This window comes from Myxine glutinosa, chromosome 10 (assembly GCF_964187855.1).
Source record: "Myxine glutinosa chromosome 10, kmMyxGlut1.1, whole genome shotgun sequence".
Taxonomy (NCBI): Eukaryota; Metazoa; Chordata; class Myxini; order Myxiniformes; family Myxinidae; genus Myxine; species Myxine glutinosa.
In genome coordinates this window covers 135,516,322-135,530,843 of record NC_136270.1, presented here as the reverse complement: position 1 = coordinate 135,530,843, position 14,522 = coordinate 135,516,322, and the positions used below count along the sequence as shown (strand labels likewise).

Below are 14,522 nucleotides of genomic sequence, written 5' to 3'. Positions count from 1 at the left end.
TCCAAAACAAGCCGACAGTATAAAGGGAGAAGAGAGGCTCTATATGGGCCACGCACCAAAACAAGCCTACAGTATAAAGGGAGAAGAGAGGCTCTATATGGGCCACGCACCAAAACAAGCCGACAGTATAAAGGGAGAAGAGAGGCTCTATATGGGCCACGCACCAAAACAAGACGCCATTATAAAGGGAGAAGAGAGGCTCTATATGGGCCACGCACCAAAACAAGCCGCCATTATAAAGGGAGAAGAGAGGCTCTATATGGGCCACGCACCAAAACAAGCCTACAGTATAAAGGGAGAAGAGAGGCTCTATATGGGCCACGCACCAAAACAAGCCGACAGTATAAAGGGAGAAGAGAGGCTCTATATGGGCCACGCACCAAAACAAGACGCCATTATAAAGGGAGAAGAGAGGCTCTATATGGGCCACGCACCAAAACAAGCCGCCATTATAAAGGGAGAAGAGAGGCTCTATATGGGCCACGCACCAAAACAAGCCGACAGTATAAAGGGAGAAGAGAGGCTCTATATGGGCCACGCACCAAAACAAGGCCACAGTATAAAGGGAGAAGAGAGGCTCTATATGGGCCACGCGGCACGCACCAAAACAAGCCGACAGTATAAAGGGAGAAGAGAGGCTCTATATAGGCCATTAACCAAAACAAGCCGCCAATATAAAGGGAGAAGAGAGGCTCTATATGGGCCACGCGGCACGCACCAAAACAAGCCGACAGTATAAAGGGAGAAGAGAGGCTCTACATGGGCCACGCACCAAAACAAGCCGACAGTATAAAGGGAGAAGCGAGGCTCTATATGGGCCACGCACCAAAACAAGCCGACAGTATAAAGGGAGAAGAGAGGCTCTATATGGGCCACGCACCAAAACAAGCCGACAGTATAAAGGGAGAAGAGAGGCTCTATATGGGCCACGCTCCAAAACAAGCCGACAGTATAAAGGGAGAAGAGAGGCTCTATATGGGCCACGCTCCAAAACAAGCTGACAGTATAAAGGGAGAAGCGAGGCTCTATATGGGCCACGCTCCAAAACAAGCCGACAGTATAAAGGGAGAAGAGAGGCTCTATATGGGCCACGCACCAAAACAAGCCGACAGTATAAAGGGAGAAGAGAGGCTCTATATGGGCCACGCTCCAAAACAAGCCGACAGTATAAAGGGAGAAGAGAGGCTCTATGTAGGCCACGCACCAAAACAAGCCGACAGTATAAAGGGAGAAGAGAGGCTCTATATGGGCCACGCTCCAAAACAAGCCGACAGTATAAAGGGAGAAGAGAGGCTCTATATGGGCCACGCACCAAAACAAGCCGACAGTATAAAGGGAGAAGAGAGGCTCTATATGGGCCACGCTCCAAAACAAGCCGACAGTATAAAGGGAGAAGAGAGGCTCTATGTAGGCCACGCTCCAAAACAAGCCGACAGTATAAAGGGAGAAGAGAGGCTCTATGTAGGCCATGCACCAAAACAAGCCGACAGTATAAAGGGAGAAGAGAGGCTCTATATGGGCCACGCTCCAAAACAAGCCGACAGTATAAAGGGAGAAGAGAGGCTCTATGTAGGCCATGCACCAAAACAAGCCGACAGTATAAAGGGAGAAGAGAGGCTCTATATGGGCCACGCTCCAAAACAAGCCGACAGTATAAAGGGAGAAGAGAGGCTCTATAATCGGCCACGCTCCAAAACAAGCAGACAGTATAAAGGGAGAAGAGAGGCTCTATATCGGCCACGCTCCAAAACAAGCAGACAGTATAAAGGGAGAAGAGAGGCTCTATATAGGCCATGCACCAAAACAAGCCGACAGTATAAAGGGAGAAGAGAGGCTCTATATGGGCCACGCACCAAAACAAGCCGACAGTATAAAGGGAGAAGAGAGGCTCTATATGGGCCACGCACCAAAACAAGCCGACAGTATAAAGGGAGAAGAGAGGCTCTATATGGGCCACGCACCAAAACAAGCTGACAGTATAAAGGGAGAAGAGAGGCTCTATATGGGCCACGCACCAAAACAAGCCGACAGTATAAAGGGAGAAGAGAGGCTCTATATGGGCCACGCACCAAAACAAGGCCACAGTATATATAGTATATCTGTAAGATCTAAATTCTAGCAGATGCTCATTTTCTTAATATTACCAGTAATAAAATAATAAATAGAGTGGAATAGCCGCGATCTTGGTACCAAAAAGGTGTTTCAAATGTTCAGGGTCATTGCACCGTTCGCATGTTCCAGTGGAGTGACACCTTATTCTACCAAATAGGAATGTAGAGAATGTAGATCATGGAGCTCCACAGGAAGGTCGAGGGAACCTGACTGGGTGGGATACAACCTCTCGGAGGATACATCTATATGGGTGGGGGCGGATTGACATCACTTCCGCTTAGTAATGGCGTCACGTGCCCTAGAGCGATGAAACCAATCACGCCGCGCGCTTGCAGTGTGTGTGCTTTGTGCTTGCAGACTTGCGCAGGAAAGTGCTAGATTTTGTGTTGTTGCAACGGTTTAACTTTCGAATTTCGTCACATACTACTGGCCACTTATATCAGCATGTCTTACAACAATTTTGACAATCTTCCAAGCGAAGCTAAAGAGAGATACGAGACCAAATTATCGGCAATTGGCCTTACAATTTCTCCGTACCGGTTACCGGCAAGTGCGTGGATCAACGACTCGACGGCCTGGCCGGATGTTCAGTTCGCGGATGTGTGCACGTGTTGGGGGCAGGCCATGGGGGCCATGGGGGGCACCACGTGACCCAGGGCACCTGAGAAATATATATTTAATTGTGTCTTCCTTTTACTTGCTTCAAAAAAGCTAGATTCAATTGCAAAACATGTTGTCCATGGCTCGGTCAGATCCAGCCTGGAGAGACGTTTTTTCAGCATCTTCTAAAGGAAGAAAGTTATGGGAATAGTTGTAAGTTAACCTCGAACAGGGGATGATGTAAGATGTATCCTTTGATTTGCTCCTTTGATTTGTATGTGTTTTACTGCCAAAAGTAAATACCATTGAACTTTATTATGGGAACGCATCCCTGGGCCTTGGAAAGCCCAACTCGTTTGGAATTAGAGCCTGAGAAATATCTTACTTTCTGTGTCTTCAAAGGCCCTCTCTTGTCTGAGGTCATACTTTAGTGCAGCGTTTTTTCTGTTATTTCATGTACATAACAAATTGTATTTTGCTGAGTTTTTGGGGCGGCTTGGACTTGCATGGTCTGGTGTGGCAAGGCCTTGCGATTTCAAGACGTGCTCCACAATATTGTGTTTGCTCGATTTTGTATTAAACCACATTTTGCTGCTTCAAGGTGCTTCTTCTTGAGTTCTAGGGAGCAATCCCCGAGAATCTGGTGTCAGAAGTGGGATCATCCAGCTACAGGTCGAGAAGGGCTCGCTCCTCAGGTCGGGAGGAGGCACAAGGCCAGCGCTGGCAATAATAAGGCTGGGGTAAGCATATTTGCACCTAAATTTAATGTCTCTTCCTTCCCCTTGGATAGGGCGAGCTATTGTCGACTGTACCTGAGCATGTATCTCGAACCAAATCGAAGCAGCAACCAGTGGATTAATGAATCGAGCAAGGAGGGCGCCCTAGGTTAGGAGGGATAGCCCTCGAGGGATAGCCCTCAGGTTAAGGTACCCCCGGCGTGGGGGTAGGTAACTAGCCCCCGGCGTGGGAAGAAGACTAGCCCCAGGCGTGGGTGGATAAGTAAGTTAAGCTACGCACTGGATGTGTGTATCTGATAAATCCCCACCCCTAAGGCCTTCTTTGTCCTGTTCCAGGATCTAAGGCATGCACATCCAGTACGTTTTTACCTAAAGGTAGGGAGTTCTGACAATATATGCTACAGGCAGCAGGAATGAGCTCTTTCTGGACAAGAGATGAGGTTAGATCTGTAGAAATAACAGAGGATTATAATGTACGAGGTGTGTGGAATCCAGCTGTGAACACGCGAGCCGACACGTGCAGGCAGGTCGCCGTGGCAACGGGGTAACCGCGGTGAACCGCGAGGCGGGGACAAAGGCAAGACAGGAATGCGGATATTCCATGCTGTGCACAGCATGGGACGCATTCGGGTGCCCGAGGCAGGCGAGGGAGGATTATAACAAGCCAGAGTTGGAAGCGTTTTTGTTTTGCATTTCGAGGGAGATATCGGTGATTTTTATATTTGGAAATAGGAACCTTATGTGATTTTTGGAGAAGGATAAATTAAACTGGAATCAGAAGAGCGCAGGTACCAGATAGGAGAAAGGCAGGAGAAGTGCTGAGACATCAAGAGCAGAGGAAGAAGCAGATAAAGCACAGGAAGAAAGAAATCCAGGTAGAAACCAACAGGTGAGCCTGAAGGGGATGGATAGGCTCACAGCAAGGGGCCAGGTAAGTTCACAGGTAGGTAGGATTGGAGTGTGCATGAGTGTGCATGAGAACAAGATTGAGAACAATCCCGTGTGCATGAATCTATGCTGTATTGTATGGAGAATGTATACAAGCTGGTCGGACAGGTGTGTTGTACACGACTCATCCAGGTCAATGTGCTTTGAATTTTACGAGTCAACAACGCTGGGTGTGCGCAGTGGTGTGGAATGCGAGCCGGTACGAAGTGTCTGTCATTGAAGTGTGTATTTACGTTCATTGTGTGTGTGTCATTGACGTGTGAATGATTGACAAGGGGTTCCCTACATTGCCTGCAGGCGTTAGGCAATGCGGATGGATGTGTGTCATTGAAGTGTGATTGACAGTTGACAAGGGGTTTCCTACATTGCCTGCAGGCGTTAGGCAATGCGGTTGAGAACTGGCCACTTGTGTATATATGAGTATTGGAATGATATTATTTATATGTTGTAAGGTGAAAATTAATTCTGAGTAAATTTGGGGCCAAGAAATAAAAGGTGTCAGTTTGGATTTTGAGATTCCATGTGGGATTCAGTCTGCTGTGGGAAAAAGGCAGGCAAAAATGAGCATGGAGAGCATGCGTTGGACAGGGTTTTAAAACATGTTTTCAATTACATCCCCACATTACCAGCTTTCCAGATTTAGCATGGGAATAAAAGTCAAAGATGATGGGCGGATTCAACCGACCGGGTGTTAATTCAACGGCATGACGGGAACTTGAACGGGGCAGTACTATTGTTGTCAAGTCTCATGTAATCTTGGTTAACGTATATCTACGGACAAGAGCTGCACTTTATTTTAGTAAGTGACTGGGAAAGTTTGTTTTAAAAGTGCCAGTGGATTTGTTTAGAGTTATGGAGGTCACAGCTCGCTGGAACCTCTTTGTTTATGTTTGGCTGGCTTACACTGGCTAGTGTATGGGAAAAAGGGGGACTAAAAATGCTTTGATTTTTGCAGCCTGGCGGACAAGAGCTGTGTTTGGGAAGGTTAGAATCCAGCATTTTGCAGCCCTGAGCAGAGTGGATTGCCCATTGGGCATGTTTAGAATTTAACAGAGTGGTGGAGTTCTGTGGAAATATGAATCCAATGTTTGATGTATACCGTGTCGGTGTGCTCTGAGTTCGAAGGAAGATGATGCGATTATTTCAGATTTATCATAGTTAAGTTTGAGAAAGTTGATTTGAAGCCAGGATTTATTTCAGTGATGCAGATTGTCAGGATAGAGGGGAGCAGTGGAGGATTTGCAGTTGTTGATGGGGATGACTTGGTGTCTGTCAGAGGTAAGATTTGAACCAAGAAAGGGCAGTGCCGGTAATGTTAAAGGTGCGATTCCAAGGAGGGCTAATTGAGAGCTTTGAAGTGATTAACATCGGAATGCATCTCATGGAGGACCACCAGCTGTTCCATGGAGGAAAGGTGTGAAATAGTGACATCATCTTCGCTGGAAATGTGGTTGGGAAATATGGCAGTGTAAGCTCGCCGAGGGAAAGTTACCTGTAGTAGTGGGGACGTAGAGAGATTAGATGGATGATAATGACGAGGGATGTGCAGTAGTATAAAGGGATGACAGGGAAAGCACGAGTTTTAAAGGGGCAGTAGTTAGTTAGATGATGCAGTGTGTTTGTGGTGTAGTTTATTAAATGAGGAATTGAATGAGTCTTGCTGGTGAGCATGTTGAAATGAGGAATTGGAGCGTGGGAAAATCTGAGCGAATGAGGCAATGGTTTGGAGAAGTGATGTACTGTGAGGGTATTGTGGTGAGTGTAATGGTGTTGAGTGAATGATTTGCATAGGATGCAAGTGGAGATTTGGGGTGTAGGGAAGGAGGTGATGGAGCAGTGTATGAGTGAGTAATTGTGATTGTGAACAGTGTAGATGCAAGAAGAGAGACAGGGACACAATGAGCTACTTGGCGAGCCATTGAGGTGGATGGATGTTTTATCGTTGTTGTCTTGGGAGTTCAGTTGTTGACATAAGTTACATGTTTTGTTTGTGGATCTGGGGACAAGCTAGTTCGATGGGACCCTGGGATCTTCAGTGTGTCTATGTGTTTGTCTGTCTGTTACACTGGACTCTTGGATGGGTTTTCATGAGACGAATTTCAGACATAACAACAGTGAGAATCTATTTTGAGTGAGTCACAGTGGGTGAGAAAAATTGGCCAGACAGTAAGACATATGAGAACTATTTTTTATTTCAATAAATAGATCAGGTTATTTTCTTTTTATTTGTTTATGGGAATATTGGGAATATTCATAATATTGGGCAGCTATTGGGCCAGAGGCTAAAACAGGTGCCTACAACAGGTGCATGGGATGCTAAGAGAGGTATTAGAGGACATTGGATTGACTTTAAATTGAAATGAAAATTGAAAAGGTGGATTAGGCTAATGGGTTTGTTAGAACTAGGGCGTGCCCGTACGTGGGTGCAAAAAAACATGCGTGCAAACAACAACAACAAAAAAAAACTTTGAAACCACGTGGCAGTAACGACCACAGAACCCCCCCCCCCCCCTCTATTTACATGAAATGGTTTGGTCCATTCGCAAAGCCAAAGCGAACGGCTTGCGAGTACGGTAGAACCCCCCCCCCCCCCCTCTATTTACATGAAATGGTTTGGTCCATTCGCAAAGCCAAAGCGAACGGCTTGCGAGTACGGGTAAATAAATCGCCATAGCTCGGTAACTACTTCTCCGATTAATATGAAACCTTGAAAAGGCACATCCTCAGGTCCCCAGCAATATACCTGGCAAGTTTCAAGTATATCGGACCCGTGGTTGTCGAGAAACAGCAGTCACAGACAAACACACACACACACAGACACACAGAGATTACTGGAATTATAGATAGATAATCATAGGAATAATGGCAGTAGGTTTAGACAGGTATTGAAAGGGTTCGTGCAATGTCATTTTGGGGCACCACTCGACACAAGAGCGGTGGAGAGCTGAAGTGAATTCTGCCAATATGGTGCAATAGGGTGACAATTGATTTTTATTGGAAAACTATTTGTTTGCAGTCTTGGTTCGTACATAAGCTGGCAAAGAGATTATGCCAGTCTGAGGGAGTTTGTATCCTTTGGATGGGAGCTGGAGCCTAGTAGGGTTGGGGCTTGTGGCTCGTCTGTCTGCCAGTTATGATGGGCAGAAGGAAGAGGGAGTGATACTGCTCTGGCCTCTTGCTTGGCAGAAGGTAATTGAGTATTGCTGGTTTTACCCCTGTTCAAAATTGAGCTCTCGGGAGCTGAAGTGTGAAATATGGTGATTTTGTCTTGTGGACAATTTGTGAGTGGCTAGACAGACGTGCCTGGAAGGGGACATTGTATTGATGTGGGTTGAGTCTGAAGAAAAGGGGTTCGGGAGGACGTGTTGAAGAAGGTTGTTGGAAATGCAAAGATGATAACGGAAAGTCGGATCAGATTAATTATTTGTCAATGACAAGTGAATCTGCAGGATTTGCTGAGAAAAGGGAGAAGGTTGGAAAAAGTTGATGGTAAAGGCAGGAAATAAAGGAAAGTGGTTAGTTATGGACTGTTGTTTTTGTGATAAGAAGGTGATACAAGGGGTTGGCTTGCACTGGGGGGACCAATGAATATAAAGTTGTGAATTTCGTTTAACAAATTGCGTTGGGTGCTGGTGCAGATTGGATCACAGCTCTGCAGACCAGGTGAACAAAACTCCACCAGGTACGTTGGGCAATTGAATTATTGCTCATAAGGGAGAGGTTATCAAAGGAAGAATACCAGTTGATGTATTTTGATATTTAACTACCAGCTGCTAATAACGTGAATTATGGTATGAGTCAGTGGATAATTTGTTTACACAGGATGATAAGTGAGATGAGTGAATAATATTAGATGCAGGTGTGGCGGACACAAAAGCCCACTGGCGTGGTGACATCATTCCACGCACCAAGTGGGCGGTGGCCACGTCCGAGGGGTAGGCGTGGCTTCATGAGAGACACCGGGCGCCCAGCCCGGAGCGGTACAGTGTTACAGTGTAGTCTTGAATAAAGGCGTTTATATGTTACCGCTTGTCCGCTTCCTCCTTGCTCACAAGCAGCGCGCGTAACGCCGCGCTTTATTGGTGACCCTCGACGTTGGATCTGCCGGAGCGATCCTTCCACACGCGACGCCATCGCCATGGCCGCCTTCGTCAAACTTCCGGAATTTTGGGAGGCTCAGGCCGAAGTCTGGTTCGTCCAGGCCGAAGCCCAATTTCAGCTTCGGCACCTCACCGGCGATGACACGCGCTACTGCCACGTCGTCGCCTCCCTCGGGCCCGGCACGGCCGCTCGAGTTGTGTCCGTCCTTCGCCACCCACCGGACGGCCACAAGTACGAGGCACTCAAGCGGCTACTCCTAGCCACGTTCAGACTCACGGACGACGCACGGGCCGACCGCCTCCTGGATCTCCCCGAGCTCGGTGAGACGCGCCCGTCGGTCCGAATGGACCATATGCTGTCACTGTTGGGCGACGAAGCCCCCGGTTCGCTATTCCGGGCGCTTTTCCGTCGCCAACTTCCAGCGCAGGTTCGCCTCGCGTTGGCCGGGACTGGGCTAACGGAACCCCGAGCATTGGCGGCCGAGGCGGACAAGTACTTCGCCGCTTCGGACACGCGGGCGAGCGTTGGCGTGGCCGTCACGGCCTTCGACGCTGCTGTTCCACAGCATCATCTTCTACAGCACGCTGATGTTCCACAGCATCATCTTCTACAGCATCATCTTCTACAGCACGCTGATGTTCCACAGCATCATCTTCTACAGCACGCTGTGGTTCAGCAGCATGCTGATACGCACCTCGTGAACGCCGCCACGCCCCGCCCACCGCCGCGGCGAAAACCGCCACCGCGGGGAAACCCGTCGACTCCACCGGCCTGGCGGAGCCAGCCGCGCTCCTCCAGCTCCACCACCTGGTGCTGGTTCCACGCCAAGTTCGGCCACGAAGCTCGGCGGTGTCATCCGCCGTGCTCCTTCAACGGGTCGGGAAACGCCCGGGCCGGCGCTCAATTGTGGCGATGAGCGCCGGCCGTTCGAGCAGCCTGCTGTTCATAACGGACACCTTCTCCGGGCGCCGTTACCTGTGCGACACGGGAGCACAGGTGAGTGTCATTCCCGCCGGCATGTCAGACAAGCACGCCGCGGGTGGGGGCCCCGCGCTGCTTGCCGCAAACGGGACGCCCATCCGTACGTACGGAAAACGCTGCCTCTCTCTGCGGTTTGGAGGGCAGGTTTTCCGATGGACGTTCGTCACCGCCGACGTGCCCATGGCACTGCTTGGCGCGGACTTCCTGTGCGCTAATGGGCTCCTGGTCGACGTCAAGCGCAGACGGCTTGTCCAGGCCGAGACGTTCAGCTCGCTCGCATGTGCGTTGCCCAGCTCAACGAGCGGCTTGCCAAGCGGCTTGCCGAACGATTCGGTTCCGGCCACGTTGGTCTGTACGCTTCCGGCAGCGGACGCATTCACCCGCCTCCTCGCCGGTTTCCCGGCCCTCACGCGGCCCACCTTCTCGGCGGGGGCCGTCAAGCACGGGGTGGCCCATCACATCCCCACCGTCGGGCCACCGGTCTACGCCCGGGCACGCCGCCTCGAGCCGACGAAGCTGGCGGTGGCAAAAGCGGAGTTCGCTACCCTGGAGCGACTCGGCATCGTTCGGCGCTCAGAGAGCGCTTGGGCGTCGCCGCTGCACATCGTGCCGAAGCCCGGCGGGGGATGGCGACCGTGCGGGGACTATCGCCGTCTCAATGACGCCACGACTCCCGACCGCTACCCCGTCCCCCACATTCAGGACTTTTCCGCCCGTTTGGCGGGCAGGTCCTTCTTCTCGAAGGTGGACCTCATACGCGGCTACCATCAGGTCCCCGTCAGGCCGGAGGACGTCCCGAAGACGGCAGTCATCACGCCATTCGGACTCTTCGAGTTCCTGCGCATGCCCTTCGGTCTGAAGAATGCGGCTCAGGCGTTCCAGCGACTGATGGACAGCGTCCTGCGCGACTTGGATTTTGTCTACGTCTACCTGGACGATATCCTCGTCGCCAGCGCGTCCCGCGAAGAGCACCTACGCCACCTCCGCACGCTCTTCGAACGCCTGGGCCAGCATGGCCTGATTGTGAACCCCGCAAAGTGCCGGTTCGGCGCCGCCACAATCGATTTTCTGGGGCACCGTGTCACCAGGCACGGAGCCGTCCCCCTGCCGGCCAAGGTGGAGGCGGTGAAGGGGTTTCCGCGCCCCCGCACGATCAGAGGGCTGCAGGAGTTCCTGGGCATGGTGAACTTTTACCATCGGTTCCTGCCCCGTATCGCCCAGCTCCTGCGCCCCCTGCACGAAGCTCTCCGAGGTAAGCCGGGCAAAGGCGACGTTACCTGGACCGAGCAGATGCACACGGCGTTCACGGGCGCGAAGCTCGCCTTGGCTAACGCCACCATGCTCGCGCACCCGGCGCCCGATGCACCGATCGCCCTCACCACCGATGCCTCGGACTACGCGGTGGGCGCGGTGCACGAGCAATGGGTGCGTGGAGCTTGGCAACCGCTGGCGTTCTTTAGCCGGCAGCTTCGCCCGCCCGAACGCCGTTACAGTACCTTCGACCGCGAGTTGCTCGGACTTCACTTGGCGGTCAGGCACTTCCGCCATCTGCTCGAGGGCCGGGCGTTCACTGCCTTCGTCGACCACAAGCCGCTGATCTTCGCGATGGGCAAGGTCACCGAGCCGTGGTCGGCCCGGCAGCAGCGTCACCTCTCGGCCGTGTCCGAGTACACGACGGACATCCAGCACGTTGCGGGGAAGGACAACCCGGTGGCGGATTGCCTTTCCCGGGCCGTCGCCCACGCAGTCCACCTCGGCATCGACTATGCCCGGATGGCAGCGGACCAGGCCGCTGACCCCGACGTCCAGGCCTTGCGGACCGCCGTCACGGGCCTCCGCGTCACCGAGGTGCCGTTCGACGGCGCGGGCGCGGCCCTCTTGTGCGACGTCTCCCTCGGGCGTCCTCGCCCCATTGTGCCCGCGGGCTGGCAGCGCCAGGTGTTTGACGCCATCCACGGCCTGTCCCACCCGGGCGCGAGGGCCTCCCAAAGGCTGATCGCCGACAAGTTCGTCTGGCATGGCCTCCGGAAGGCCGTCCGCGGCTGGGCCAGGACATGCCTCGCGTGCCAGCGCGCCAAGGTGCACCGGCACACCCAGGCCCCGTTGGCCCCGTTCACGGTGCCGGAACGCCGGTTTGACCACGTCCACGTGGACCTGGTGGGACCTCTGCCCCCCTCGCGGGGTTTTACCCACGTCCTCACCATGGTGGACCGCACCACCCGGTGGCCGGAGGCCGTGCCCTTGTCGTCGACAACGGCGGCCGATGTCGCGCAGGCTTTCATCGCCACCTGGGTCGCCCGGTTCGGCGCCCCCTCAGACATCTCATCCGACCGCGGCCCCCAGTTCACCTCGGAGCTCTGGGGGGCGGTTGCGCAGGGGCTCGGGGTCCGGCTGCACCGAACCACGGCCTACCACCCCCAGGCTAACGGCCTGTGTGAGCGATTTCACCGCTCATTGAAGGCCGCGCTCCGGGCCACCCTCCGCGACGGCGGCTGGGTCGACAGGCTCCCCTGGGTCCTGCTGGGCCTCCGGACGGCGCCCAAGGAGGACCTGCGCGCATCCGCGGCGGAGTTGGTCTTCGGGCAACCGCTGCGGGTGCCGGGCGAGTTCCTCCCCGACTCCACGGCACCATGGTCCGCGGCACAGCAGCGCTCCGCTCTGCAAGAGACCGCCCAGAGGTTCGCCCCGGTGCCAACGGCATGCCACGGGCACCCACCGACGCACGTCGCCCCGGAGCTTCGCACGGCGGAGTACGTCTTCGTCCGCCACGATGCCCATCGGACACCACTGCGGCCCCCGTACGACGGGCCTTTCCGCGTGCTGGAGACCGGGGCGAAGCACTTCACCCTGGACATCGGCGGTACTCCTGACCGCGTTTCGGTAGACCGCCTCAAGCCGGCCCACCTCGATGTGGACCATCCACCGCCAGTGGCCCGACCCCCACGTCGGGGCCGCCCTCCTGCGGGCGGACCCCCGGCACCGCCCAGCCCCGCCGCCACGCCGCCCCCCGGTCCTGCACCCATCCCAGGAGCAGCCAGGGGCATCCCACCTGGCATCCCTGCACCCCGGACGCCGCCGATCGCCAGGGGGCGCTTCGGCCGGGTCATTCGTCTGCCCCGCAAACTGGCCCTCCAGGTGCGCGGGAATTCTGGGGGGGCGCGTGTGGCGGACACAAAAGCCCACTGGCGTGGTGACATCATTCCACGCACCAAGTGGGCGGTGGCCACGTCCGAGGGGTAGGCGTGGCTTCATGAGAGACACCGGGCGCCCAGCCCGGAGCGGTACAGTGTTACAGTGTAGTCTTGAATAAAGGCGTTTATATGTTACCGCTTGTCCGCTTCCTCCTTGCTCACAAGCAGCGCGCGTAACGCCGCGCTTTACAGGCAGATATATCGGGAAATTGTGCTTCAGATTTTGAGACACTTCTGGGATGGAAGCAATACGAGATGATGTTTACAAATATGTGTTTACAAAAAATGATGGTTGCACATAGGAAGACCACAAAGCAGGATGGAGAAAATGTAGTGAGTTTCTCCATTGACTGATCATAATTGGGGGGCTAGGAATTTGATCATGGTGTGTGTGAGAAAATGTTTCACAGGATAACCGGCCAACTCTATCGTCTCATGGCAAGATTCGGACACCCACGACTGGATCGTTGACGGCCTAGACGTTTCATGGCAAGAGGATGTGGCTTTAGAGGTCTACGATTCCTGGCTTGAAATCAACGAACCTGCTGATGCGTGGGATTCTGATGACGATTATGATTTTAGTTCACTTCATTGGGATTGGGATTCTTTTACCTGTGATTTAAGTAGTGTAGGTTCCTTTAAGAGCTATTGCTATTATGCAAGTAGTGAGGAGCGAATGGCAAACAAATATCCGGGATATCCGGGAGAACCACCTTCACCACCACTTACACCACCACCTACACCACCTGTAGTAAGCAATTTGGGGTCGTTTCAGCTTAAGGCACCCAACACCACGGATACTGACGCTGATTCAGGCAATGAGAAGGAGATTTGTGATTATGGATGTGCCACCCTCTCTCCCACAGAACAATCACATGTGCCAGGCTTGATGGCATTGGACGTGGATCGTTTGCCCTGATTCGCGAGGATCGCACCTGCATAAGGAGGGCACCTAATCTGGCTGGCGACTGGGTTGCACCTACGCTGGTGCGAGGGTGGATTCAGAACCCGGCCGGGCGGCAGCTATCTTCTAACCAGGAGTCTTCGTCGCGAATTATGGCTAACAATTCATGTGTTGATGTCAGACGGCCACAATTAGGGGCCGGTATCCCTCTCTGAGCATGCGTGATGCATGGCGCACCTGGCATGTGACTGAGGGGGATGCTGACCCGCTGGGGTAATATGTTGTCTTTCCGAAGAGTTGTCGTAAAGACAAAAGGGAGAAATATGTCGGGGGCAGGGCATGGGGGGCCATGGGGGGCACCACGTGACCCAGGGCACCTGAGAAATATATATTTAATTGTGTCTTCTTTTTACTTGCTTCAGAAAAGCTAGATTCAATTGCAAAACATGTTGTCCATGGCTCGGTCAGATCCAGCCTGGAGAGACGTTTTTTCAGCATCTTCTAACGGAAGAAAGTTATGGGAATAGTTGTAAGTTAACCTCGAACAGGGGATGATGTAAGATGTATCCATTGATTTGCTCCTTTGATTTGTATGTGTTTTACTGCCAAAAGTAAATACCATTGAACTTTATTATGGGAACGCATCCCTGGGCCTTGGAAAGCGCAACTCGTTTGGAATTAGAGCCTGAGAAATATCTTACTTTCTGTGTCTTCAAAGGCCCTCTCTTGTCTGAGGTCATACTTTAGTGCAGCGTTTTTTCTGTTATTTCATGTATATAACAAATTGTATTTTGCTGAGTTTTTTGGGCGGCTTGGACTTGCATGGTCTGGTGTGGCAAGGCCTTGCGATTTCAAGACGTGCTCCACAATATTGTGTTTGCTCGATTTTGTATTAAACCACATGTTGCTGCTTCAAGGTGCTTCTTCTTGAGTTCTAGGGAGCAATCC

At 52.7% G+C, this 14,522-nt stretch overlaps 1 long non-coding RNA gene across 1 annotated transcript; it reads left to right on the top strand.

Moving 5' to 3' along the window:
• Window positions 1-4,094: 4,094 nt before the first annotated feature.
• Window positions 4,095-14,482, top strand: LOC144894097 (uncharacterized). Its single transcript, XR_013624826.1, has 3 exons — window positions 4,095-4,380; window positions 8,036-8,256; window positions 12,863-14,482. It is a non-coding gene; the product is annotated as an uncharacterized LOC144894097 (long non-coding RNA).
• Window positions 14,483-14,522: the final 40 nt, after the last annotated feature.